This window comes from Lutra lutra, chromosome X (assembly GCF_902655055.1).
Source record: "Lutra lutra chromosome X, mLutLut1.2, whole genome shotgun sequence".
Lineage (NCBI taxonomy): Eukaryota > Metazoa > Chordata > Mammalia > Carnivora > Mustelidae > Lutra > Lutra lutra.
This window is the reverse complement of record NC_062296.1, coordinates 99,235,956-99,263,366: the sequence shown is the minus strand read 5'-3', so window position 1 is coordinate 99,263,366 and position 27,411 is coordinate 99,235,956.

Sequence of the window (27,411 nt, the reverse complement as noted above, 5' to 3'; positions counted from 1 at the left end):
CCGAAGGGAGTCCTCCCAACGAGCCCCTACTAGCAAGGGACCCGGGTTCTCTCTGCGGGAGGGCGTCGGGCTCAGCCTCTGGGCGTGGAGGCACCAATCCTGCCCCTTGAATCCATATAGGTCCCCTCACTCTTTTTGTTTTTCGGTATGTTTTTGACTTTTGACACCGTGGCCTTGTGACGGGAGTTGAGGTGGGGACAGGTGGTAGGAGCTGGTGGCATTTTGCAGGTTTGGCCTTGAAACGGGTGGGAGTCAGGTTCAAGTCCGTCACACCTCCCCTGCCCGCAGCAGAGACATGGAGAAGCGTGTGGGTGACGGCCAGCATCACGTGACATCCCCGCGTCCTCGCTCAAGAGTCCGTTTAGGGACGCCACCCCTAGGTTCTCCGACCGTTTCCCCTGGCCCCGCTGTTGCCTTCCCCAGACGAGGTTGTTAACGCGGCTGCAAGCGGACCGGGAGGGGCTGGGTGGGTGCGTGTTGCGTCCGGGACGGATCTTCTCCGCCTGCATCCCAAGGCGCCCTAATGAAATGAGTTTTATTCAAAGGCCTGGCCTCGTAATGCGCCAGGAAAACAAGATGAATGGAACCGCTCTGCCAGCGAGTGCATTGCACGAACGCCGGCATATTGCTTATGAAGTTTAATTTTCTAATAGTTCATGAGGTTTACCGCACCTGCCGGGGCTCCCGGGGATGGATGCACGGGCTCCTGAGAGATGGACGGGGACCCCTCCCGTTGCCTCTCCTGCCAAGCTGGGCTGGGAGCTACGGAAATGGGCACGCCGTTTAAATTCTGCAGAATGACCGTCCTTCCCTTCGAGCCGCTCGAAAAAAATGAAGATGGCTTCGCCGCTAACGATTACGTGAATGTGCTCCCATGTCATTGATGTTGTACTCAATAGGAGGTGGTGCCAAGATTGCCCGGACACATCTGTGGACCCCGCGGTGGGGCGAGGGGGGACGCTGTGCCATTCAGCAGCACGGCCGACGCCAGCCAATTTAGGCACTTGGCATGTTTATGAGTTCTTTCAAAATGGAAATTACATGAAACTGCAAAGTTGGAGCGTGACTTCCAGCAGAATACGGCCCATGACGAGAAAGAAAATCAATGGCTTCTCTTACACCTTGTGTTTTTGAACAGACAAGTGTTTTACTCCCTTTACCAAATTGTGATATACGCATGATATATCAATGATATGTATCCTACATGTAAAATATACACCGTCTGTGTAATATATACGTGTATGATGTGTGTGCTGTAGGTAATAGATACCATGTACAATATGCACACTGTGGGTAATATGCATACAATATGATGTGTACTATATGTAGTACGTGTGCTATATATAATACGCATGCCATATAGTTCGTACTCTATGTAATACGTATGTGATATATAACATGCACGTTGTATAACTCATACTATATGTAATATGTGCTCTGCATATATGTGTAGTATATGATATATACTCTACGTTGTATGTACACTACATATAATATGTATGCTACATAGCCATGCTGTATACAAAATGTATGCTATACATAATATTCACGGTATATAATATACGCTATATATAATATGTATACTGTATATTATCATTATCATTATAATATATATATTATATTATATATTATATAGTCGATACATATAGATCTATAGATAGATATAGATCTATCTATATAGAGACTATATATTGTATATAGTCTGTATTTAGACTGTATATAGACTATATATTGTATGTAGACTATATATTGTATATACTATATATTACTATGTATAATATATGTATATATATTTATACTATATTTCACCATGTATACTATATATACTATATAGTATTATGTATAATATATATATACTATTTATTACTCTGTATAATATATGTATATATACTTACGCTATACATTACCATGTATAATATATATACTATATATTGCTATGTATAATATATACACACTATGTATTACTATGCATAATATATGTATATATATTTATGCTATACATTACCATGTATAATATATACACTATATATTACCACGTATAAAGTATATACTATATATTACTATGTATAATATATACACTCTATGTATTACTATGCATAATATATGTATATATATTTATGCTATACATTACCATGTATAATATATACACTATATATTACCACGTATAAAGTATATACTATATATTACTATGTATAATATATGTATATGTATACTTGTACTATATTTCACCATGTATACTATATATACACTATATTACTATGTATAAAATATATATCTTAGTGTATATGATATATAGTATATATTACTCCGTATGATATATATAGTACATGTTACTGTGTATAATACATGTACTCACATATACTTACACTATATATTACATATAGAACTTTACAATATACATACTATATATATGCACTCAAATATATGGCACGCCTAGTTAAAAAGGGGGTGTTTTAATGTTGTATTTTCGTTACCATTTATGTATTTATTTTTAAGGCTTATTCATATATTTTAGAGAGGGACAGAAAGAGTGCGGGAGAGGGACGCAGGGAGTGAATCTCCCGCAGACTCACGCGGAGCATGGGGCCCTATGTGGGGTTCAATTCTCACGACCCTGAGATCATGACCTGAGCGAAAGCAAGAGTCGGAACCCTACTGACTGCCCTACCCAGCGCCCCGTGTTTTTTATGGTTGCAGCTTTCGATTACTGTGACAAAGCTCGTAGGGTGCGTGTGTGAGAAGTGACGGGTGGAGGTCTTGCTGGGAGCCGAGCTCCGGCCACGCGCGCCGTCTGTGACGTCAGAGGCAGGGAGACTCAGGGCTACTGTGGAGGACACGGACTGCCTGTCTGTTAGTTTTTCATGCATCCCTCGGGGCACGGTCTCCTGTGCATCTTGCATTGATGCTGCTGTCGGGAAGGTGCCCAGCGTTGGCGATGAGGTAATCTATATGCCACACTTTAGAAACAGATGGCTGTGTGTGACTTGGGGTCACCAACCTGCCACCTGTGTGTGACCTGTGCAGGGGACGTCCCATCCGCAGTCTCTCGGATGCTCGGGTGTGGCCTCACTCACCAGGGTCCCCGATGCTCATCTTCAGCTTGGATGCACTTGGACTTACCTCCAGATCTTCTGCGATGACCTTCCACCCCAGAGGCGGTCTCCTGAGTGTACCTGGTCCTGAGCACCCAGGAGGTGCCCAGGAAGAGCTTACACAGGTGTTGATGGGCTGGGTGGGGGACGGGGACCCTCGGAGGCTGCGCTCCGTGCTTGCGTGTTACTCTGTCCTTAATCGCATGGGCTACAGGCGAGATCGGTCGTGCTGACTTCCACACGTCAGATCCACGGAAGTCGGTTCCGTTTGTGTATCAGTTCTGGGCACGCCCAGCCGCTGGGGCTGAGCAGTTGCCTCCTTCCTGCTCTTACCCTCCTGGACGCATTGCCGAATGTTCTGGCAAGATTCTGGGCATGGAGGCAGACCCCTGAGCAGCACAGCTCAGGTCCTGTTGGAGGAACACCTTTTCCTGTCGGGTGCCGCACCTGCTTCTCCATCGGGGAATTCCTGGCTGTGAGTGGGGACGCCCTGGGACGTCTCTGTTTCTACAAGGAGGTTAGCTGTGGATAAGCTGAGTCGGGGAACGGCTAGCGGGTTTGGGGCCACCTCTGTGGGGCCAGACCCCAACCAGCCTCACGCCCAGAACGTGCTCCAGAGAAGGTTTTCAGCCTTCGAAGGGCACACCCGGGGGTCTGGGAACGTGTCACCAGACACGTGCTTTGCAACTCATCCCAGTGGAGAACCAAGTGGGCGGTGACGGGCAGTGGAGACAAAGAAATCCAACAATCCAACTGAAAGGACACACACCACCCCCCACCTTCCTTGAGGCCTTTGTGAAGAAACAGAGCCCTGGGCATTTTTTCAAGTAGAAGTGATTATGGGTCATTGAGGGGCTGGGGGTGGTGGTTTACTAACTGCCTGTCAGTGAACAAACATTTTTATCACTTTTATTCTGTGTCACGTACTGCGTGACTGACTCTAAAGCATTGACAGTTGCCATTTCTCCCTTTACGTTTTTAAAGAAAAAAATAGATTTTTTTTTCTTTTTGAGCAGCATGAGATTTACAGAAAAATGCATTGGAAGTATGGAGAGCGTTTGTGTAGCCGGGGCATTCCTCGATATCCCATGGTTAACATCTCACATGGATGCGGTGCATTTTGTTACCAGCGACTACTGATGCGGTTACGTTGTTACCTGCTGAATTGTAGCATTTCCATGGAGCAGGAACAACTATGGATACATTGTTACTAGCCGAGCTGTCAGTTTCCACCCGCTGCCTCAGTGTTGTGCAGGAGCTACCAGATCAATACAGACCCGCACCCACCCGGAGAGTGTCACGGCCCCCCAGTTCCCCACGCTCTGCCCTTTCTCATCACGGGGGGGATTTTCAGTCTGAAACACACCTTGCTGGGTCTTCCCAGGGCTTAGCGCTCCTGCGCGGCCCATTTAAATAATTCAGCTGCATTCGGAAACTTGACTTATTAAAAATCGGACGCAAAGGCAAGTGCACCCGGGGGTCTCCTGTGTGGGGAGTCCCCGACCCGCCCGCCGTTAGAGACGGAACCCCACAGTGGACTGAGAAGCGGGGTCAGGAGCGCGAGCCCTCCGCGGCGAGAGGGTGTAATCGTATTTGCTGGGTCCATCATCTTGCATAAACGATGCCTATTTTTCTTCTCTTGCAGCAATTAGCACTTAATGAACTCGAGGAAGGCGGGTTAGTAAGTGCGGCTGCGGTGGCCGCACACGCGGCGTCTGTCACCGGCTTCTGCGAGGTGCGCCTTCTTGCCCCGCGATGGGCTGGTGGGTGCGTGGCCTGTGCCCGCCTCACGGCTGCATTTACGGCTGATGCTGGGGCCGGGCTTTCTGCGACACAACATTTAACCCCTAGTCCACATGCGGCCTCACCGTCCTCCCACGTGACCGTTAACGACCCCGTCATAGAAGGTCTGATTCTGGGAACGGGAGGAAGATGCTCGCACGGGGGACGTGCCAAGTCCTGGGACTGAACCGTTTCCTGTCCTGCAAAAGTGGAATATGGGGCCTGGGGCTGCAGACCAAGAAGGTTTGAGGGCTCGTCCTCGGCGGAAAGGTAAGAACACCCCGTCTGTTTTCACTGGTTCCCCCGTATTCCCATGGGTGCATCTCTCTCTGCTTCCTGTTCCTCTCGGTAGGTTTGCTCCCAGCCCCGCCTGTGGGAAGGGGCCTTTCCTGGGAGCTCTCTTATGGCCGGGACATAAGGTGGGGACCACATTCAGGACGGAAAAGGGTGGGACCCACTTTCCAGAGCCGTGCGTCTCCCCGGAGCTACCGTCACCAACCTCGCCTGCGTGGACGACCTCCTGGATACGGGTCCACATTGATTTGGTTCATGGGACTCAATTTGTCTGTTGTAACGGATGCGTTCTCGTTGGTTGTGGAACGGGCTGCTTTGGGTGAAGGGAGCACCAGCCTGGATGCTAGTTTTGGGGGCCTGTGCATAGGATTTGGGGGGGAGATGGCCTCCTGAGCAGGGTTAGGAAGGATTCCCAAGAGTCTGTGTGCACGGATCCCTCCAGACACGTCTGGGCAGCTCGTGCTGGGGATGGAGGACCACGGAGACCCCCTGGCAGGTTCGGGAGCAGCTCAGCATTCTGTGAGCCACGAGCGGGTCGTTTCCTCGTCAAAATACGTGAATATCGTGCATCCCTGATACTAAATAAAGTTGCGCGCGTGACACAGCATCGCTGGTAGTGGACGCTCTGGCTTATCTCTCCTTCCTCGACCTAAACGCTGCAGGAAGGTGTGGAAGGAGGTGTGGGGGATGCTGCATGGCTTTCCCCAGGGCTGTGACCCCGGTCATTTGTAACAGCATCTCCTGCCCCCTACCCCGTGCAGGCAGAACCACACAGCTCTGGGCAAGCATGACCGGGGAGTTTAACAGGGGCAGGCTCTGTGACAATTTCACAAGGGGCGGCCGTCTGTCCCCGTCGTGCTGCAGAGCCCCCTGGACGTTCTGCCTTCAAGGCATCGCCGAGTGCAGAAGGCTGTTTGCCAAGAGTCCTAGGACGTCTGCAAAATCCCAGCCGATTGTGAGAAGGCCGTAGGTCGCTTTCTGCGTGGGTCCCCCTCCCCAGCCCGGAACCCGTGGCCAGGGTGCACAAAATTGCAAAGTCACCCCGAGGTCTCAGAAACGTCCAGAGAGCATCACGTGGCGTCACAGACATGAGGTGGGTTTTCCTGGCCCTCCCATCGCCCTTGTGCCCCTGGCTCTCCCCCTCACATCGCTTTCTTCCGCTCCCCTCGGTGTTCCCAGGTGCCAGACGCAGCCGCCAAGCACCGCTCGCTGTCTGAGCTTCTCCTCCCTCGCAGGAAGGATGAAACTCCTGCCTTAATGTGCGCGGGCCGACAGAAAGCCCCTCAATTAGGGCTTGACAAATACGCGCGAGCGGCGTCCTGGCCTTGCAGGACCGGGGGGGTCTCAGGTAGACACTCATGCGGCAAGGATCTTGCTTGCATTGATTAAAAGCGACTGCTAATAATGGAGAGAAAATGCTCACAGCCCCAAACCATGTGTCCCTGATTTCCAAAGGGTCAGGATCTCATTAATCTTCCCGTGTACTTACAGCCTTGTGCCACTTTACCTTTAAAAGGACACGGTTTGATGAAGGCGGAGGTAAGTTCCCTGCGCTCCGCGGCCGCCGCTGTCGCCCTAAGACAAGGCAAGGAGGGAGGGAGTTGGTCTGCGGGGCCCTTTGATGAAGAGAACATTGAATTTGGGATTTGCCGCGATTTGGAAGCCAGGACGCACGCACTGGAAATCATTTTTTTTCTTTCTTCTTTTTTGGAAACAGGTCTTTCGACAGCCACGTTCACGATTGTCTGTCTGATTGTGCCCCTTCCTTCCTTTTCTCAGTGCGAGCCTGGACGACGTTTTGCAATCGTGCTCCGGGTTCTGTCGGGTCACAGGGCTGACTCTGGACGGCGGTCTCTTCTGCGTCAGGGTCTGAGGATAGGGTCTGCCCCACATCATGGGCCTCGGAGGCTGGGCTGCAACCCTGGAGACTGTCTGAGCCTCGTGCACCCGGCGGTGCGTTCTAGAACGTGGGTGTGCAGTGCCCTTGGCTATAGCAGGAGGCCATACAGTGCTGAATGGGGTGCCGAGTTCCCACCTGCCGCTGGGTTGGCCCCGTGTGGCGAGACCACGGTGGTTTCCAGGGCCAGGGACAGTCTCCACGGATGTGGGTGGGAGCTCCTCTGTGCACGGAGCTGCCACGGGTAGCAGTTGGCTCCGTGGAGGGAGATCCATCACGGAACCTCCGTTCCCCGCACCATAGTGCATGGATGCAGCTTCTGAGCTCTGGGCTGCAAGGGCTGTCCCAGAGGGCGGCCTCTGGCCTGTAGAGATCAGAGCGGGTGGATGGTGGCCTGCAGAGTGAGACCCACATAGAGGAGGGGATTGGAGTGTGAGCTCTGGGTTGGTGGGTTTGTCTCGGAAATGCGGGATGATTTCCACGTCCAGGGATTGGCTTACATAGCTGCTCCCTCCAGGATCACCAAGCCCCAGAGGTGTCCAAGCATCAGACACACGAGAACACAACGGCACGGTGGACACACCTTATTCCCCAAGGAGGACCGTCTCTGAGGAGGTTTTGGATCCCACTGTGCCTTCTCTAGGACAGTCCTCACCCCCTGACACCCCCGTGAGCAGAAGAAACGACAGTTTGTGCCAAGCGGCCCCTCTGCTGCTGCTGAGGGCACATGGGGTGGACATGGGGACAAAGCTCTTTTCCTTTTTTTTTTTTTTCCTGTGGGCAGTTGGGGTACTTCCCTGCCTAAGTCCCCAAACAGAGGATGGAGGGACACACAGAATTGTGTCCCAGAATAGCTGAGAGGCTCCTGGGGCAGCGGGCTGCTGCAGGACACGTGGGGGCCCTGGGAGGTCTCTGAGTCCGGAGAGGGACAGAGCTAGAGAAGCTCATTCCTGCCACACAGACTTCTCCGACGCAGGACCCGCTCTGCGTGCTGGAACTCCTCTCCTGGACCCTTGCACCCGCTCCCTGAACCCACAAACCCAAGCTGGTGCACTCTGGTATCATCCCAGGGCCTGGGATGGAGCACGGCCTTCCCTGTGCATGATCCCAGCAGCCCCGGTCTGCTCGCCGCCCTGCCTCCTCCTGCAGACCCCGCTTCCCGCAAGCCCTCACGTCCCCCGGATTCATCGAGATGTTAAGAAAGCAACGACACGTGATTTTATTCAGAACCCACAAAGCAATAATAAGAAGGAAACTTGCAAAAAAAGGGGGGGAGGGGGCATGACAAACCGTGCCTGGGCCTTTTCACGTGCGTCACAGATTCTGAGCGGCGGCTGCACACGGCGAATGGGGAGAAGTGATCTTTGGTGTAATGTCCGTTCTACGGAGCCCGCGTGCCTGGGGGCTGTGAGTTATTGAGCTGTGCCTGTCCTAGGACGGACCATTTACGATAAATCGTGGAAGCCACCCACGTTTCACAGTCAGACTATGTCGAGGGTTGGGGAAACTGGGTGGAACTTGGTTTACAACCTCCTCCGAGAACGAGCCCCCAGGACGATGTAGGCACGGACGGGAACGTATCCAGCCCCCACGAGCCAAGAGCACCCACTGCGTGTGTATAAACAAAGTGATAAGGGGCACCGCGGGCTTCCGTTCGTAACCGGGGGAGCTGGTCAGAGAGGGGGAGATTTATGGAGAGCTCCGTTGTGCACCGTGTTTGACCTGGGATACGTCCTTAGCTCCGTGATGGGTGTTTGTGGAATCCCTGCTTGAGCTGTGGGTGCAAAGTGTCTGGGGTAAGGGGGTCCAGACCCCTGGTGCCCTGTGCAGGGTCTCTAGAGGTCAGGCGGATGGTCTCCAGCCAATGGGTAGGTGTCCCATTTGCACGATGGCTTGGCGGTGCCTTTCCCACAAGCACGTGTGGCTTTGAGGAGAGGCTCTGGGTCATTCCTACAGACGGCCCTCAACACTGTATGATGTGGGCTATTACGAGTCTCCGTGGGGCTCCAGCAGCAGGAAGGAGAGTGCAGAGTTGGTCTTTGGTGGGTCTGAGCAATCAATCTTTGTCTCCTTTCGCTGGAAAATCTGTGTGATGGTTAATTTTATGCAACGTGGCTGGGCCAGTGTACGTGGATATTTGGTCAAAGCCCTGTCTAGACGTGTTGCAGTGAAAGTGTTTTTTAGGATGGGATTAACGTTTAAATTGGCGGACTTTGAGGAAAGCAGGTGGCCCAGTGGCATGTGGGTGGGCCTCGTCCAATCAGTTGAAGGTGTGAGGAGGACACACACTGACCTCCATGGAGGAAGCGGAAATTCTGCGTCCGCGTGGTCTCTGAGGTCTGGTGGAGCCTCGACTCTTCCTTGGACCTCCTCCTGCTGGCTGGTCCTGCAGAACTGGGGCTCTCCAGCCTCCAGACTCCTATGAGCCAGTTCAATCAAATAAATCTGTGTCCCTGTCCACACCTTATTGTTCTGTGTTTTTGCAAAACTCTGACTCATGCATCCTGTCTGCCTGCATCGTTATCTCATCCCTTCTGGGATGGGGCCGATGTTATGGGTTCTTGTTCTGGAACAAAGGTAGGAGGGGCTGTTGTCACCCCCATCTCCGAGAGGAAGGCGTGCATGCTCAGAGAGGTTGCGTACCTGATGTGGAGACACACAGCCAGGGGATGGCCCAGTTTGCATGTCCATCTGTGCCCCTCCGTCCTGTCCACCTAGCAGGGCTGCCTCCTGTTACCAACATGCAGGGCAGGGGAGCCCATTACAGGGAAGGGCACCCGTGTTTCCGGCTCACTGAGACTGCATGTGTAATGGGGCCTGTGTTCCCGTCTTACGGGCTGCGTGGCCCTGGGTGGGGGGTTCGGTTTACCACTGTAACGCCCCGTCCAGGTGGCTGGCTGTCCATTCATGCAGGACTCACACTTGCCCTTGTAGGGACCAGGCTCCTTCCCCCCTTCAGCACGGAGAGCCTTGCAGATGTCATGTGCGTGTCTGTCTGTCTGTCCTGGTGTGTCCGTCTACCCACAGGTATAGAAGCAGACGGTGGTCCCCAGCGAGGATCCCAGGATAGAAACGCACAGAGGTCACAGCTTGTGCACAGTAAGATCTGAGGGCAAAGGTGACCTTGAAGAAGGAGCTCACCCAGGTCCACCCACGGGGCACCGGGGCCAGAGCTGTGCTCCTTCTCGTGGCTGACTCCTATTGCCCTGTGCGGAGGGACTGCACTGTGTTCCCCATCCTTCCCTCCACGGAGGGGCCCTTGGCTCCTTCCCACGTTGGGGGTGCTCTGACCATGCCCACGATGGATGCCTTTGTAAATCAGCTCTATGAACACCTGCTTGTCATTCTTCACGGCAAATGCCCAGGAGTGGAACGGGAGCCGAGTGCCGACTCCGATGGGTCGCCTTCCGGGCGGAGGGAGATGCCTCCAAGCTGGACAGACGTGGTGGTGCCCACGCAGGGAGCGCTCTAAATGACACTGAAACGTTCGCTTTTAGATGGTAAGGGGTTGGGGAGACTGGGTGGCTCAGACGGTGGGGCATCTGATTCTTGACCTCAGCTCAGGTCTTGATCTCAGGGTTAGGAGTTCAAACCCTGTGTTGGGCTCTGCATTGGGTATGGAGCCAATAAAATAAAATAAAATAAAACAAAACAAAATGGTAAGGGGTTAATTTTATGTTACGTAATTTCCACCCCAATTTAAAGAAAGAAAAGCTAATTTACAGGGAACCACCCAAGACCACAGGCCTTCCTGGGTTCGGTGCGACAGGGCGAGCTGGGTGGTTTGCGCGTCTCACAGGATCCGGCTGCGGAATCATTTCCACCCGAACCGCCCGCATGTGGGTTTCCGGAGCGGAAGTGTGAATCGTCCTGTAAATCACCTTTGCCTCCAAGGACTCGCTGGTTTCACGGGAAAATCATTGCTAATTTTATTTCCTACTTTGTATAATTTTTAAACAACCACCGCAAAAGCGATTTGCCGCTGCGGAGGCGCGATACCGTGCCCCATTTGTCTTCCGTTAAGTGGCCTATCCAGGAACCGGTTGCCGAGGAGGAAGGCAAACCTGTGCGCACGGAGCGTGTGGCGCACGGGGCTTCCCACCCGGTGCCGGGGCCAGCGCGCATGTCCGGGCTCAGCCCTCCAGTGTCGCTTCTCACCTAAAGTGCTGGGAGAAGAGGACACTTGGAGACACAGTGTCCTGTGTCCTCTCCCCAATGTCTACCGTGGGCCTGCGTCTCCGGAGGTCTCCCTCCTGCGTCTTCGGGGGGTCCCGCCTGCGTCTCCCAGGGTCTCCCGCCTGGTCTCCAAGAGTCCCGCCTGCGTCTCTGAGGGTCTCTGGCCTGCGTCTCTGAGGGGGTCCCACCTGCGTTTCCAAGGTTCCGACCTGTGTCTCCAAGGGTCCAGCCTGCATCTCCAAGGGCCTCCTCCTGTCGTGCGAGCACACGGCCTGCGGAATTGTCAGTCTGGTGCGTCCCAGCACATGTGCAGAAACATTAGCACCACAAACGACTGTCCCCTCCGCCCCATGACCACTACTGGATGCGTGCACGTGTCTCTCCTGAGCCTGCCCTTCCCCTCTCCCGCTCTCCTCCCTTCCTCTTCCTCCTCCTCCTTCTCATCTGGCCGCCCTGGGTGGCTCCGTGCAGCCGGATGGGAGACGCTGGAAATCTGCGTCCCTTCCCAGCCGCGTTTGCTCCACGACTCATGAAATCTAGCCAATGGCGGGACAGTCTTCCCATCTCCTGTGTCAGACGCAGCAACAAGGATGGAGTTTTGTCCGCACTCACCAGTCACCAAGTTTCCCTGCCCCACCGAGACCGCTGGGAAGGATGGTGTAAATGACAGTCGAATCGGTGCACTCGCGGGCTGAGTGGCGAGCTGGTGCCCTCTCCGGCGGGGCCCTGGCTGGTGCCCAAGCTGGACAGCAGAGAAGCAACGACCCGGGCGAGGAGGCAGGGCCCTCGGGTCCCTGTGCACACGGGGGTGGGGGGTGCCTGAGCGATTGTCTTCAGCTAATGGCAACGCAAATGGCATTTATGGCCCTAATTTACGGAGCATTAATAGTGGTGGAGTTGGGGTAAATCATTTTACTATTAAGATTTATGACTTGAGGACCCAGGACTAATTTCCATAACGCATTTACAGAATCCATCTTGTCCCCTCGAGGACGGGAGCGGGAGGAGTGTCAACAGCCTCTGACCCCAGGAAGCCCAACCCCTCCCCACCCTGGATGCGGCTTTCTCGCTCTTTCTTTCCTTCTGTCTGTGCGTCCTCCCTTCTCTTCCAGAAGAGTATTTGCAGGAGGACTTGGGCACCAGGGGACAAAGGACACGCCCATACTCCTTGGCCTGCGCCTTCCTCTAGCTCAGGAGTCTGCTGGGGACCCCGAGGGACAGCTCTCGCTGGGCCCAGGGCACCAGCGTGCACAGGACAGGGACCTGGGGTTGGGCCTGCGTGTTTGCAGATGAGGACACGGCACGGGTAGGGAGCTCTGCTGCAGATTGTCTCCACGGGGGACCAGGCGCTGACCCCAAAGGGGCTTGTGAGGCAATGGGAAGGAGAAGGGAGGTCTGCTGGTGACGTAGGGGTCCCAGGTTCAGGGAGGCCCTCGTGTCCTGTGGGAAGACCATGTATTCTGGGAAATCATTCATATGGCCCATGTGACCACTGCGGCATGTGTCACCGGGTCGGTGACAAGACAGGGTGGATGGTGCGGACCAGGTCCATGACAAGACAGGGTGAGGTCAGCGTCCCCTATTAGGTGACAACTAGGGGACCCAGAGTGTCCATCCTGGAGGCGTGGGGGGCTGCACTCATGTACCCGGACTCCAGGGATGAGTCTCCCCGTCGCATCCCGCTCACACCATCTGCGCAGACCCACAGGCCCTGCACCAGCAGGACAGGCCCCCACTGCCCAGCCCACCTCTTCTGGTCTAATTTCCTGTTGTCAAAACACCTTAAAGAGGCGACACGGGACCAGGCCCAGCGTCATGGGTGGACGACCCTTCTACAAGCTGCGTGAGGTTTTCATTCCATAAACTGTTTGTCCTTCTTGCTGAGGACAAACCCGCATCCATTTTTTTTTTTTAAGATTTTATTTATTTGAGAAAGACAGAATGAGCGGAGGTCATGGGGCAGAGGCACAGAGGGAGAAGCAGGTTCCCCACTGAACAGGGACCCCCCCCCCCACAGGAATCAATCCAGTGATCTCGGGATCATGACCTGAGTCAAAGGCAGATGCTTCACCGAAGGAGCAAGCCAGGTGCCCCAAAAGGTGCCTCAAATCTGTCAAGGACAAACGAACAGGGGAGACCTTGCCCACGCCCAGCAAGTCGGCGATCAGGCTGTCAGCACCGAGCTCCACGCGGTCATACCGATTCCCGCAGAGACTCACCGCTGGGAACAGAGAGGTCAGAGTTGTGCGAGCGCGGCACAGATCAGAGGGACGTTTGCACCCGAGCCGGCAGACGAGAGCCTCCGTGAAAATCTGAAAACTGGAATTCTCCAGATGAGCCATTTCCTTGGAGCCCACGTTCGCCTCCCGGCAGCCCCGGCAAGACAGAAAATTCGCCGTGGACGAGCTTTGCAAAACACACAGGGTCCTGGACACTCCGGTTTTATTGACTCTGCCGACTGTCCTCCCACGCGGGCAACCCTGTTGGCATCGTAACCTTACTGCACACACGTGTGTGCCTTCTGGCTGTCGTCTCTGGCCGACGCAGGTACCGCCGCGTTCTGTGTGATCCTTTTGGTGCCTGTGTGTGTGACACTTACTGACGACGACCCTCTTCCCCTCTTTAAGGAAAACAACGTTTCCTTGGCCGAAGCAAGTGGGAAACCGGCCGCTTCCTTCCGAGAGGCCCCGAGGACGTTCTGGCGTTTGTCATGTGCCGCTGGTTTGTTTCTAAATCCGCTCCTGCCTTGGCCTCGGTCTTGTTCCCATGAGCTCAGCCCGCACTGTAGGGTGTGAGGGCAAGGGAAGAGACGGGATTTATTTCCAGCGCGAATGCCACAGAGCGTGCCCAGCCCGTGCTAGAAGTCCGCTGGCCCGGGGTCGCCAGGATGCTCTGGTCGCACGGATTCAGACGGCGTGATGGTTTCTTCTCAGGCCAGTCAGTCCTAAGTCGGAAGCCCTTTTGGTGAATGGCTCGGTCACATGGAGCGGTGGGAGTCGTCCTAGCAGACACCGGCTGGTGGGTAAACGGCAGACCCGTATTTCCCACGATTCAGGGGGTCAGATGTCCGGGTCCCGTCGCTCAGCCTCTCTGTGCCGCCAATTTTCCGCCTCTGAGAACGGGACCGTTCTACTGAATTGGGCTGCTGAGCAGCTTCTGAGAACGCACGATGGCATGCACTTGCGGGTGCAGAGCAGGTGTCTGTGGGGCACTCAGCAGGAGGCCGAGCCTCGGGAGCACGTGGACAGAGGGCATGCGTGGTCGGACCCACGTGACCGGAAACAGCTGTCCTGAGGGAGGACCCCTGCGTCCATCCACGGATGAACGGGAAACCAGAATGCAGTTCTGCGAGAGTACGGATGCTGGGGAATATTACTCAGCCTTAAACGTAAGGAAGGACGTTCTGCACCTGCTACAATGTGAAAGGACGTTCCGCACCTACTACGATGAGGAAGGACGTTCTGCACCTGCTCCAATGAGGAGGAAGGACATTCTGCACCTGCTTCGATGACATGGGAGGACGTTCTGCACCTACTATGATATGATAGACCTTGAAGACATCAGCCAGAAGCCGAAGGACAAATCCTCACACATGGGGTCCCTAGAGGATTCCCACCCACAGAGACAGAGAGCAGATGTGGGGCCAGAGGCTGGGCCTGGGGCTGGGGCGTTAGTGCTTCATAGGGACGGAGCTTCAGTTTGGGAAGACGGGACGTTCTGGAGACGGAGGGTGGGGATGTTTGCCCAACGGTGTGAATATGCAGAGTGCCCCTGAGCTGTGCATTGAGGATGGTGAAGGTAATAAGTTTTATGTTGTGTCTATTCTACCACAATAAAAAAACTGGGGGAGGGGGGAGTGGAAAGGTTATATTCTGGAGGAGAAGGAAGATAACAAGAGGGTCACGCCGTCACTGAGAGAGTTTCCAGGCACGGATGGAAACTGTGAGAAGGGTCACACGGAGGAAGTGACAGGGATCAGGTGCGGTGTGCTCAGGGTGACACACCTGAGTTGGCACTGAATGAGGACAAGAAGGCCTGATCTGCAGTGAGAGCATCCTGAGAAGGAGCACGAGCAAAGGGCCTGGGGCAGGAAAAAGGTGCATTAGCCAGCGTGGCACGGTGGGACACAGGACGGGGTTGGGACCAGAGAGCCCGCATTGTCTGAGTCAGGCAGAGCCCGCTGGCCAGGTTGGAGACATAAGGCTCCTCAGGAGGGAGCTGCAGAGACCACAGGCATTTATTTCTGGAGATGTGGGGGCTGTTCTGTGTCACGTGTCACTCGTCCTCTTGCTCCCAGGGGCAAGCCCCAGCCGCAGCTCACAAATTCCAGCTTAGGTCAAGCCAGGGGGTTCCTCAATCAGGGTGGGGGGGGTTCCCCGACGCTGAACCCAACTTGCATGGGACACACCCTCCTCCCCACACTTGCACCTGCCCTTTCTGGGGGGTTGGACCCGTAGGAAACCCTGCCCTCAGCGTTCATTCGTACTCCTTCCACGGGCCAGGTGGGGAGAGGGGAACGCGTGTGCGGACTTCCAGCATGCGGAAAGGAATGTGCATTTAATAAAGTCCCACCATGCCGGGGCCTGTCTCGCAGGGGGAGGGACAGTGACGCCAATGAGGGACGTGGTTGATGATTCCCCCTGATGAGTAGGTGCCGGTTGCGAGCGAGGGCTCCCTGTTACCGCTGACACATTTATTAAATTAAGGTAGCAAGTCAAGCCTGCAGGAATAAAGCATCATTTTTATGCTGTTTACACATTACGGGGTCCCGGGGGACTCCTTATTGGGGGTTATAAATGCATCAGGCTCCGTGCATGAACCCGGATGATGGCAGCGTCTCTGAGCAGACGTGGATTAATTGATTTCTAATGGAATATGCGCGGGGCCCGTGCGCGTGGCTCTGTAGGGCACCCTCTCCAGGCGGAGGAGCGGGGCCCGCACACAAGGGGAAACTAAATCAAACACGCCCATCCTGCGGCTCGTTTAACCCTCTGCTTTCGTGACGGGGGCCGTGGCTCCGGGGCGAGGGGGTGTGTCCCCGGGGCCAGTCCGTCTGGCAGGTCATTATCTGTGTTCCGCGTGTTTGAGAACGCGCTCCAAAATTTCCATACAGATACCCAGTGTTCCTTCGTCTCAGAACTGACTGATCTTTATGGAATTAAAATAAAAGGGACATTTCTGAATACGCAGAGCTGAGAAAAGGACACGGGCCCATCGTCCTGTCTTAGAAGTTTCCTGGTTGCTCCGTGGGCCGACCGCAGCTCAGTTCCCAGACCATGCACAGACGGTCGCTCCAGCCGTGGCTGTGGTAGGTGTTGGCACAAAAGCTTGCCACGAACAACGGTTACACTGTATCCCTTCCTGGTTTCTACGCTGCGAGCTCGGCTTCCGTGCCCGTGCTCCGTGCTGGGAGGCGTGAGCCCGCCGGGGAAGGCACAGCGGCAGAGAGACGGAGGGGGCCAGGCAGGCAAGTGTGTGCTCCCAGAGGGCAGAGCCAATGGACGGTGTCTACCATCTGAGGTTCACATGCCTCCCTATCTGTCTATGGTCTTTGTGTGTATGTGGGTCTCTATCTGCGAACGTATGAATCTATTATCTATCCACCCAACCTGATATCCACGAATCCATCCCTACATGTATCCTTATATCTATCTCTTTATCTATCCAGCCATCCCTACATCTATCTATCTATTGTCCATCCACCCATCCCAACATCCACCCACCCAGCCATCCATCCACCCATCCCAACATCCACCCATCCATCCATCCATCCATCCATCCCTACGTCTATCAATCTATCATCTATCTGTCCATCCATTGCTACATCTATGTATCTGTCTATCCATCCCTCCCTTCCTCTATCCATCCCTATATCCATCCATCTATCCATTTATCCATCCAACCATCCATCCCTATATCTATCTATTGTCCATCCATCCCATCATCCATCCATCTGTCCATCCATCTATCCATCCATCCATCCATCCATCCATTCATCCATCCATCCCTACATCTAACAATCTATCATCTATCCATCCATCCATCGCTACATCTATGTATCTGTCTATCCATTCCTTCCTTCCTCCATCCACCACTACATCCATCCATCTATTGCTACATCCATCTATCTGTCTATCATCTATCTTCATCCCTATTCATCTGTCCACATATCCATCATCTCTACATCCATCTATCATCTATCTATCTATCTGAATACCCATCCATCCATCCATCCATCCGTACATCCATCCATCATCTATCTATCCTCTAAATATCTATCCATCCATCTATCCCTACATCCACTTGTCTGTCTATCGTCATCTATCTATGTTTCATGGGACAATTATGTACATATCTATCTGTATCTCCATCTCCTCTCCTGGAGAGAGAGCGGGATTTATTTTGAAGAATTGTAAGGAATGGCCTCATGCAATCATGGAAGTCCAGGTCCAAGTTTAAGATCGGTGCAGCAGACCAGCAGGCCGCAGACCCGGGAGGGAGTGACATCATAGCTCGACTCATGGACTGCAGGATTCCCTCCTCCCCCCTAGGAGGTCCCTCTTGGCGATAGTCTGGCCTTCACGTGACTGTACGAGGTCCACCCACCCTGGGGAAGGCGATCTGTTTGCTCAGTACACCGATTCAGATGCTCATCTCATCCTGAAACAGCCACACACACACACACACACACACACACACATGCTGACACACTCACACACACACTCAGAATAATGCTTGGCCACAGGGGCCCAGCCAGGCAGACACTTACAATGAACCAACACGCAGAGGATTTAATAACTTATAATAGAAGTAATAAGGCTGAGTCTCGGCTGATCCGCTGACGTGGATCACGGGATAATACAGAGCCATAAGTTAGCTTGTTTTACAGCTTTTCTAAAAAGGGGAAATTTGTCCGTGGCCGCGAATGCGATGTTCCCTGTGGGGACGCTGTGTTATTATAAGACCGGATTACTGTTGTGGGCTTGACCTGAATGCTCTGCGAAGCTGCGGCCTTCCTGAGCGTCCGTTTGTTGAAAGCTCCGGCCCTCTGACTCCTGCCCTGCCTCCGTCCCTCTTGGGAACGAGCCGGCAGCCTTCGGAACACAGCTCAGTGACCCCGTGTCACGTGCACAGCTGCTGATGCCCAAGGACAGAGGCCGCACAGGCTGGGGACAGCTCACTTCTTTAATGCGATGGGCTTAAAATGACTGAACACAGACATCCTCCCCCATCGACCAAAGGCCCCTCCCTTCCTCCCTGGATGGACTGGAGGCTCCTCACCTCCTCCTTGGATGGACTGGAGGCTCCTCCAGTCCTCCCTGGATGGACAGAGGCCCCGCCCCCACTCCCTGATGGACACAGACTTCTTCCCTTCTCCCTGGATGGACAGAGGCTTCTCCTTACTGCCTAGATGGATAGAATCTCCTTTCTCCTCCCTGATGGACATGGGTTCCTCCCTCCTACCTTGATAGACCTGGGTCTCCTCCCCTCTCCCTGAATGGTCCTGGGTCTCCTCACTTCCTCCCTGGATGGACCTGGATCTCTTTGCCTCCTTTCTGGAAGGACCTGGGTCTCCTCACTTGCTCCCTGGAGGGACCTGGGTCTCCTGCCCTCCTCCCTGCATGGTCCTGGGTCTCCTCCCCTCTCCCTGGATGGACCTGGGTCTCCTCCCCTCCTCTCTGGAAGGACCTGGGTCTCCTCACTTCCTCCCTGGTTGGACCTGGGTCTCCTCCCCTTCTCTCTGGAAAGACCTGGGTCTCCTCCCCTCCTCCTGGATGGACCTGGGTCTCCTCACCTCTTCCTGGATGGACTTGGGGCTCTTTCCTGCTCCCTGGCAAGGATTTGCTTCCATTGCTTTCCTTTAAAGAAATCCTTACCTTTCGGGTTCTCCTTTTTCGGTAAATGGAGTAAAAGGACGGTGAGAGGGTGTGTGGGCAGCTTTCTGAACGGAGCCCCTCACTGGGCAAGCTCTGTCCCGGCACACCATCCCTGGGGCCCTAACCCCGCTGGAGCTCGGCACCTGCTGGCAGAAGGTCCCGGCCAGCACGAGACACACGTGTGAGCGGCCACATGGCCGACATGTGTGTGGAATGAGTGTGGGCGCAGGTGGCCTCTGCTCTGTGTTCTCAGTCCCTGGCTCCTGTCGTGTGTGCCGTCCTGCTCCCGCCGCACCGCCAGGATGACTTCTAGAAACGGTGTGGTTTGAAAAAATTATTTACATATTTGTTCCCCCTGCCAAACCCTGAATGTCACGCCACGTGCCCCTGGCTGGCGGGACCCCTACCCATGACAGGTGCCATGGCCCGGGTCCTTCTCCCGGGTAATGGGGACCCAAAGCTGCACCGTTGAAGGCTTTGCTAGTCTTCAAACCTGCAGTGACTTCTGGGCAGTCCCCGTGGCTCCATATATTTGCTCCATTGGTGCGTACTTGGCCTCTTGGTTTCTTTGTGTCAACGTCCGAGCTCTTGTTTTGGAGAAATCCCTCGTGGTTGGCAACGGGTTTCTGTGGGACGCATCTGTCACGGCCCCACGTCCCGTGTCCTCGACACGGAGTGGCCTGGAGCCAACGTTCCAGAGGCCACGCGGTGAAGGACATCTCGATTGCGAAATTGGTTTGTGACGTGTGTGGTGACGGAAAATCCCCCTCATTCCTAGCTTTTCCTGGTGCCCGACCTGGACCAAAGTTCCAACATGACATACATAGAGAGAGGAGAGAGTTGTGCAAGAGCACACAGGCTCGATACGGTTCCCTTTCTAAAATTACTGTTGTTACTGGTCCTACACGCTCCCTCTGTGGCACCCGAGTGGCCTTGCTTTTTTTTTTTTTTTTTAATATAAGGTATGGAAAGTGATAACAGGTAATGCGTGCTTCCTAAGCTCAAGGAATCTCTGCAGTTTGTTTAGCTTTGGTTTCTCCGCAGCAGGAGAGACACAGCTGATGCCCTAGAGACCGAGGACTGTTGAAAAGAGACACCGTCCTTATCTGTCACCCTACAGGGGCTCTAACCTGAGCCCACTGGGGAATGATCTGGGCTGCACCTGGGACCCGGCAGGAGGCACCTGGGACTGGCCAGGCTGCACCTAGAACCTGCTGGGCTGTACCTGGGACCCGCTGGGCTGCACCTGGGACCCGCCAGGCTGCACTTAGAACCCGCCAGGCTGCACGTGGGACCTGCGGGGTTCCAGGCAATGCATCCCCATCAGAGGGAATTCTTTGCAAGCATGTGGAACAGAGACATGTGGATTCCCACAGCACACCCCGTTCCTACATCCCCCTCCCAGTTGGGAGGCCAGGCATGCAAAGGCAGCCCTTTCCGTACCCTCGGCGCCCTGGACCCAGTTCTTCTGTCTCCCCAAATTCATACGTGGAGCCACCAATCCTAGCGCAATGGGATGTGGAGGGTGCGGTTTGGGGAAGGGGATGAGGTCATGCGGGTGGGGTTTGTTCCTCATAAGAAGACACACAAGGGGGTCCGCCTCGTGTCTCTTTGCTGCCTGCCTTGTGGGGAGGGCTCAGGGAGGAGTGCTCGTCCATACACCACCTTCGCTGTCCTCCCCACCTCGGACCTACAGCCTCTAGGACTAGGACCAATGCAGGCATGGCCTCTGAGGCTGCCACGGGGACACCCCAGATGCTTGCCATTGGGAAGGACAGCGCGTTCGGGTGTGAAGTAGAGGGAGAGCAGCCCCAGAAAGAGGACGCGAGCAAAGCAGCATCGGCCGTGCTCCTTCCTGGGCAAGACGCCCTAATGAGGGCCAGATGGCCAAGGGCTTCCCACGCCAGAAGCTCCTCCTGGTAGCACAGCCCTAGTTAGACCTTCCTGGGGTGGGGACCTGGTCTCAGTGAGCTTCCGCCAGACCCTGTGTGGGTCTTCCCCAACGGGCTCACATCCGGGAGGAGCACGGGGGACGGTGCGGGATGCTGGTGCCCGACGGACAGCAGGGGCGGGGAGGGATGGCATCCCGGGACGACGCCGGCGTCTGGACACCAGGAGGAAAATCCTGGGATTCTCCTAAGGAGCCCCAGTGAGACCTTGGCCACTCCCCGGCTGAAACCGCGGCTCTGCCCTCTCCGATGCTCAGCATTTGACCTCCTGTGCTCATTCCCCAGGCCTCGGCCGTGGCACTAAACGTTGCGACCACAATTTCATTTTATTAAAAAAATACGCCGAATGATGGGTTTTGTTTTCTCCCCGTGGGGAAGAGCGAGGAGGCGCCCAGACAACCACATTCTGGTGGTTGGGGTTGGATTTCGTGTCTTCACGCAGAGACCGTTCGTGCACTGCCGGATCCGCGCTTTCTGGGACCGGGCTGGTGAGGTCCGCCTCGTGACCCGTTTCCGAGCGCGCGGGTGGCCCGGCCTGGCCCGCCAGCCTCGCCCGTGACAGGCTTCCTGCCCCGCCGGCGTCAAACGCTCTTGCGGACAGGCAACGCGACGTTGTGCAGATGCGCCGGGGACCTCGGGGACGAGGGTGCCACGCAGCGGAGGGAGGGAGGACACTACGGTTCTGACCTCTGTCCTGCAGGATGTTTTCGACGGAGGATTTCAGGGTCTAAAATCAGACTCTGGGGCGAGTGTTTTTCCCCTTTTCTCTGCGGCGGGGAGGGGGTCACAGCTCTTAACGGCTTTCGCAGGAGAACGGGAAGACGCAGCTGGATGCTTTCCAAGCCCCCGGTTACGGGCGAGCGGCCACCCCTCCAGCAGGCGCATAAACTGCGGGAACACGACTGGATTATTTCCCAAAGGTTGGGAAGAGTGCGGCGGGGGCCGGGGATGAGACCCCAGCAGCCTGTCAGTGCGGCAGGCATCCGCGGTGAAGGGACCGCCGCCCGCCCCTGCCCGGAGATGCTCTTTGCGAAGTGGACACGACGTTCCCAGAAGCGAGAACCAGAAGCCATCAGGTAACAACTCAGAGGTGTTTGGCGCTTGCCCGCTGCCACGTGTGTCTGGTTCAGGAACTTCCTCAGCCCTCCAAGGAGACCCTCCGCCGGCACGAGCTCTCACTCCCCCTCCCCTCCACGGCCGTGCATGTCCCCGTCATGCACATTGTGTCTCAGTGGGATCGTGCACGGAGGGGCCTCGCGTGTCTGCTTCTCCCCCCGAGGCCTGCGTCTTCGAGGTCTGTCTGGGGGGCAGCACGGGCGAGCTCGTGTTGGAAAGCGTGTTTCCGATCTGGGGTCCGGGGCCCTAGCGGCGGGGTCGTGGCCTCACGCGGTGATCCCGTGGTTGGGCTCCTCTGGAAGGCATGTGCTCAGGGAAAGTGATGCTTCCTGCACTGTTTGCAGAACACCTGTCCTGCACTGTTTGCAGAACACTCACAGCAGAAACATTGACTTTTTCTTTCCTTATTTTTCCCATAAAGAGACAAATTAGGGGAGCATTGAGGGCAGGAATACCTCAAATCAGCCTCTTAGGGGAGTGACGGCATCTTACAGGCCAGGCCTGTGGGCAGGAGGGACGCCAAGGTGGTCGGGACTGGCAGCATTGAGAAGCAGGTCACACCCACTGTGGTCCTTCCTCCTCTCCCGACGGCAGGACCACAGGTCGGGGGCCAGCGTCTGCCTGTGACACCGGAGCCTGGGCCGGGGCGCCTCAGGCGTGGGAACCCTTCCCTGATGAACGCCAAACCTCCAGCCCACCTGCAAGGACCCTCTCTGGGCTGTATCTGCACCATTTCCTCCTCTTTCCTGTCCCAGCCCCAGAAGGGCCACACAGCCCTGCAGGGCTCTCAGCAGATTGGCGAGTGACTGGGGTCCTTTGGTCTCCGCCTCCCCCAACAAGATACCCAAATCCCACTGATTGACCCTCTCCTACCTTATCCTGTTTTCTCTGCTCTGATTGGCCTCATCAGCTCAGTTCAGAAGCCGCAAAGATCTCCTCAGTCCATTCTGGCTCCTGTCCCCTCCCCCTCTCAATTATTTGTCCCCTTCCAGGGGTTGGGGGATGTGAAAACTCACCAAAAGAACTGGCCACTCCCCCTTGTTGGAGGCATTGATCTCCACTGTGCTGAGCCCTTTGCATGAGGTCAAATACATTTCCTCTATTCTCTTAGGTTCTGTGACTGGGGCCTGCAAATGAAACTGGTAAGATCCAGATCAACGGGAAGAAAGCCTCACAATGTGTTCACAGGTCCGGTGGGGGGAGATGCTTCATAGAAAAGGAAGTAAAAAGACCCAGAGAGGTGGTTAGACGGGGAGCATATATATCATTTTAACAAAGGGAGAGACATCTGTGAACACGGAATACTGAAGGAAAAGGGGTTTTTGTGGAAATTGTGGGAAGGTAACCTTGGAGGAAGTTCATGGAAAATAAGCATATTTAGTGAGGTTAGTTATGCAGACTCAAGCCTGCATCCTGTTTGCTAGGTCAGCAGGGGAAGCCTTCACAGCTAAAAGTTTATGCCTTGTTTTCAGGAAGACGGGGGACGGCACAGACCTTTTCCATATCTGCTGGTTCTCAGTTGCGTCTCTTCCAAATGATCTTCACGGGCCTATTCTGGGAGGCACAGTCTGTTTCCCTTCACCTTGTGTGTTGGAAAGGGCACTGGAGTGACCACCTGCCTCTGCTTGTAGGACAGTGGGGACCCCAGTGTGGGAAAGGGCAGAGCTGGTGCCTTGGCCAAGCCTGGGTCCCTGTTTGGGGCGGACGGTGCAGACACTCGTCTGTGGGGTGTCCCGGGGACTGACCTCACCCAGAGACCTGGCAGCTTGAGGAGTGTGGGACACTGCCATGGGACAGCAAGCCTTTGAGACCTCAAATCTCCTGTAAGCACAGCACTTTGGACAGCTTTGTCCTGAGGATAATGAGGTCACTGGCAGGAAGGTCATGGCCGTACATGGGAGCCCACGTCACCCGCATTCAGAGCCTGGCCAGCGGCCGGGGTGCTGGCAGACTCAGCATGGGGTGATCCTGGCCCACGAACATGTCTGCCCAATTTGCATGTGAGAAGACCCTAAAAGGGGTCTCCTGGGTGAGCCTGTCTGCAGGTCGAGGGCGGGGGGCCGGGATGCCTGGCTCCTTTCTTGTAGGGGGGAGTCATCCTTGTCCCACCAGGTACAGTGGGAGCAGGAAGCATGTGGTGCTTATGAGACACACCAGCCTTGTAGCTGTGGGTTCGGGGCCAGTATTAGGATTGATGGAGATCCAGGCGGGGACTCTGGAAACTCTGACACAGGGTCCAGCGGTTGTGAGCCAGGCATCCAATGAAAAGAAGGGGCAGAGGTGGTCACAGCAGGGACGGGACCGTGCTGACATCCAGGACATCCAGGCCCAGAGGAAGGTGCAGACATGGGGACATGGGGTGTCCCACGCACACGGTGGATGTGGGAATTCCTGTAGGATGGACAGGACCCTGCTGACATGCAGGACGGTGCAGACACTATAACTGTAATTAGCCAGGTCCTATCTGGCCTCCGTCCCTGTCGGGTGAATCTGTGTGAGTGACGACGGAGCCATAAAGTCTGTGTCTGTGCCCGTTCTCCTGGGATGGGGTCTGCGTGTGCAGCGTCCTGTCCCCACATCCCCCACCCCCGTTCACACTGAACGCACCGCGGTCCCATGGCTTCCTGGGGTTTCCTGCATCTGGACGCCTGCCCTTGCACACCCCACCTGCCCACGGTATACAACAGGCACTGCCTCTGTGCTCGTCACGCAGACTTTATGCTCGATTGTATACAAATCATAAAATCGCTCATCTTTACGTGTACTGTCACGGGACAGTCCGTCTCTGGCTCTGGGACATTCTGACCTTGCGCACGGAGACCCCGTCCCTATGACAGGTGTCAGCTCTCTGTTCCCGTCTGTGGCCCAGTCACCGTCCCCCACATGCACGGACCTGTTGGGTCTTGGGAAAAAAAAAAAAACAAACAAAAAACAACATTTCGGACACATCGACAGTCTTGCTCCGTGTCTTTCTGCCTCGGTCTCCAAAACGGCTGCAGGCTGGGACGGTGCTCGGCTGTCCTGCCAGATTCAAGGAGAGCCTCGTACCGTGTAGACGGCACACGGAGGCCCATCCTGGGGGACGCTCGGACCGCCAGCTCCCATGCTGCCCCAGAGGCAAGGTGTCCCCAAGTGCGTCACCCGCTGCTGGCCCTGGACCCCTTCGGGTCCACGTAGAGCCATCATGCGGTGGCGGCCGCGTCTGTCCGTGTCTTTGAAGACGACGGTCGGCCACCTCGGCCGGGGAGCCTGTGTGACTTTATGTAGCAAAACACAGCTCTCTTCTGACCTCCTAATTAATAAGATTAAGGGCTTCGGTCTGTGTGTCTGACACAGGACGGCGGGGAGACCCCTCCTGCATGTTAATGCCCGGCTGGAACCTGCGGTGGGGGTGGGGGAGCCCGCCGGCCGGCCGGGGCGGATGGGTGTGTGTGTGTGTGCGTGTGTGTGTAAGGGTGGGGGGGACGCGTTACCAGGCGGATGACAAAGAAGACGGCAACATAACAAATCACAGCTGAAACAAATCACCATCGTCCCTGTTTTCAAATTATTATATTTCTGGGGAATTTCAGCCTGTTACATGAAAAGGAAGACGGTGGATCCGTGGGGCTTTGATAGTGAGGTTATGCTAATAATGGGGGCTCATGTAAAATGCATAAGGTGTGTGTTAGTAAGGGAGAGGATTGCTCATAATTACTCCGTATACCTCATTCCGAACGGATGCATAAAGACCCCTTTACATCACAGCCTAATTACTTATAGACAGTTGAGCACAAAATTACTTTCATCTGCTGGAACATGTGGAGGGAGAGAGAGTCAACCTGCACGTTCCGAAACAGCTGGCCGGCACTGCAGAAAATAAGGCCGGTGTTGTTCGGGGCTGATTGCAAAGTGCATTTTCTGATAATTAGATCGATTAAAGACAGACGCGCTGGCCCGCGTGCCGTGGGCTGCGGAGTGAAAACAATTGGAATAGGGCGAATAACAAAGAGGAAGTGGCTGGGTCTCTGGTCTCTCTGGGTGTCTCTCGGGGCGGTGAGGGATGGAGGGACGGGTGGACGTGCTCGAAGGACCAGTCCCAGAAGTGAGGTGTTCGGACCCCGGTGCCGATGGGGACTCTCCGTGGATGAGGCCCCGTTTGCTGATTCTGGGTGCCCACGTCGTAATGATGGTTTTGCCTGCGTCTCCCGTGAGCCTTCCAAGGGCACACGAGAGAGACAGTTACCAGGGACATTGGCCTCTGCTGGTTCACGTGGGCAGGAAATTCCTTTCCCAGAGGCTGGAGCAGCGCACGGTCCCTGAGCACGACCCAGGGATCACGGGGCATCTGGGACGTGCGCAGAGGTGCGAGTGCAATGTTTCATTTAACGGAAGCTTCGTGGCCCGTTGGGGAGGACCGTGTTGTCCACTCCACAGGCTGCTGAAGAAGGCAGGGGACGCAGGCTCAGTGCCGTGCATGGTCAGCCATCAGCAGTGGTGGGTGCAACCCTGGTTCATTCTCCTGCGTGCCCAGTATGGGGCATGGAGTGGGTGTTGCTCCTGGGAGCAGACTGCGGCCGGCTCCTAAGACCCGACTGTGACCGACGCTGTCCTCGGTCAGTGTGGACGTCCCTCCTCGGGGTTGGGGCTGTGTCCCTGTTTCCAAGGGTCTGTCCCCCGCGTGCTCCCTGTGCGGTTGCCAAGGGGATGCCAGAGTGGGGCAACAGACAGGGAGTGGACACGCGGGTCTGCTGCACCTGTCACGGGCTGGAGGACGTGGGCAGCATCTGGGAAGCAAAGCTTAGCCTGCAGCGCTGGTGCATTGGGACGCGGACTCCATGCTGAGCTCGCTGCCCAGGGCTGCTCTGGCTCCTGGCGTCCCCGTCCCCTCTCACTCTGAATCAATGGAAGAGTCACCTTCTGCGCAGAAACAGAGGCCATCCGGGGAGCCCCGGGGCGGGAAGGGGCTCGCATTTATGTGCCTGGGGCACGTGTTCCCGCCATCCGAGGGGCTCCCCTGATCGCTAATAATCTAATCCCTGTAAGAGATCGCGGAGCCCGTTCCCCGGGAGTCAGTGTGCGATCGATCCAGTTCGCGAAATCAAGAGTCTCTTGGAAACACACTAATAAGAGGGAACGGAGTGGACCCTGCGGGTTTAATTCAGCGCTTCCCGCACCGCTCGCGCCGCGAAGACTCAGCGTGAAGCCGTTCCGGTTAACCCCGGCCGGCTGAGGCGCAGCCCCGTGCG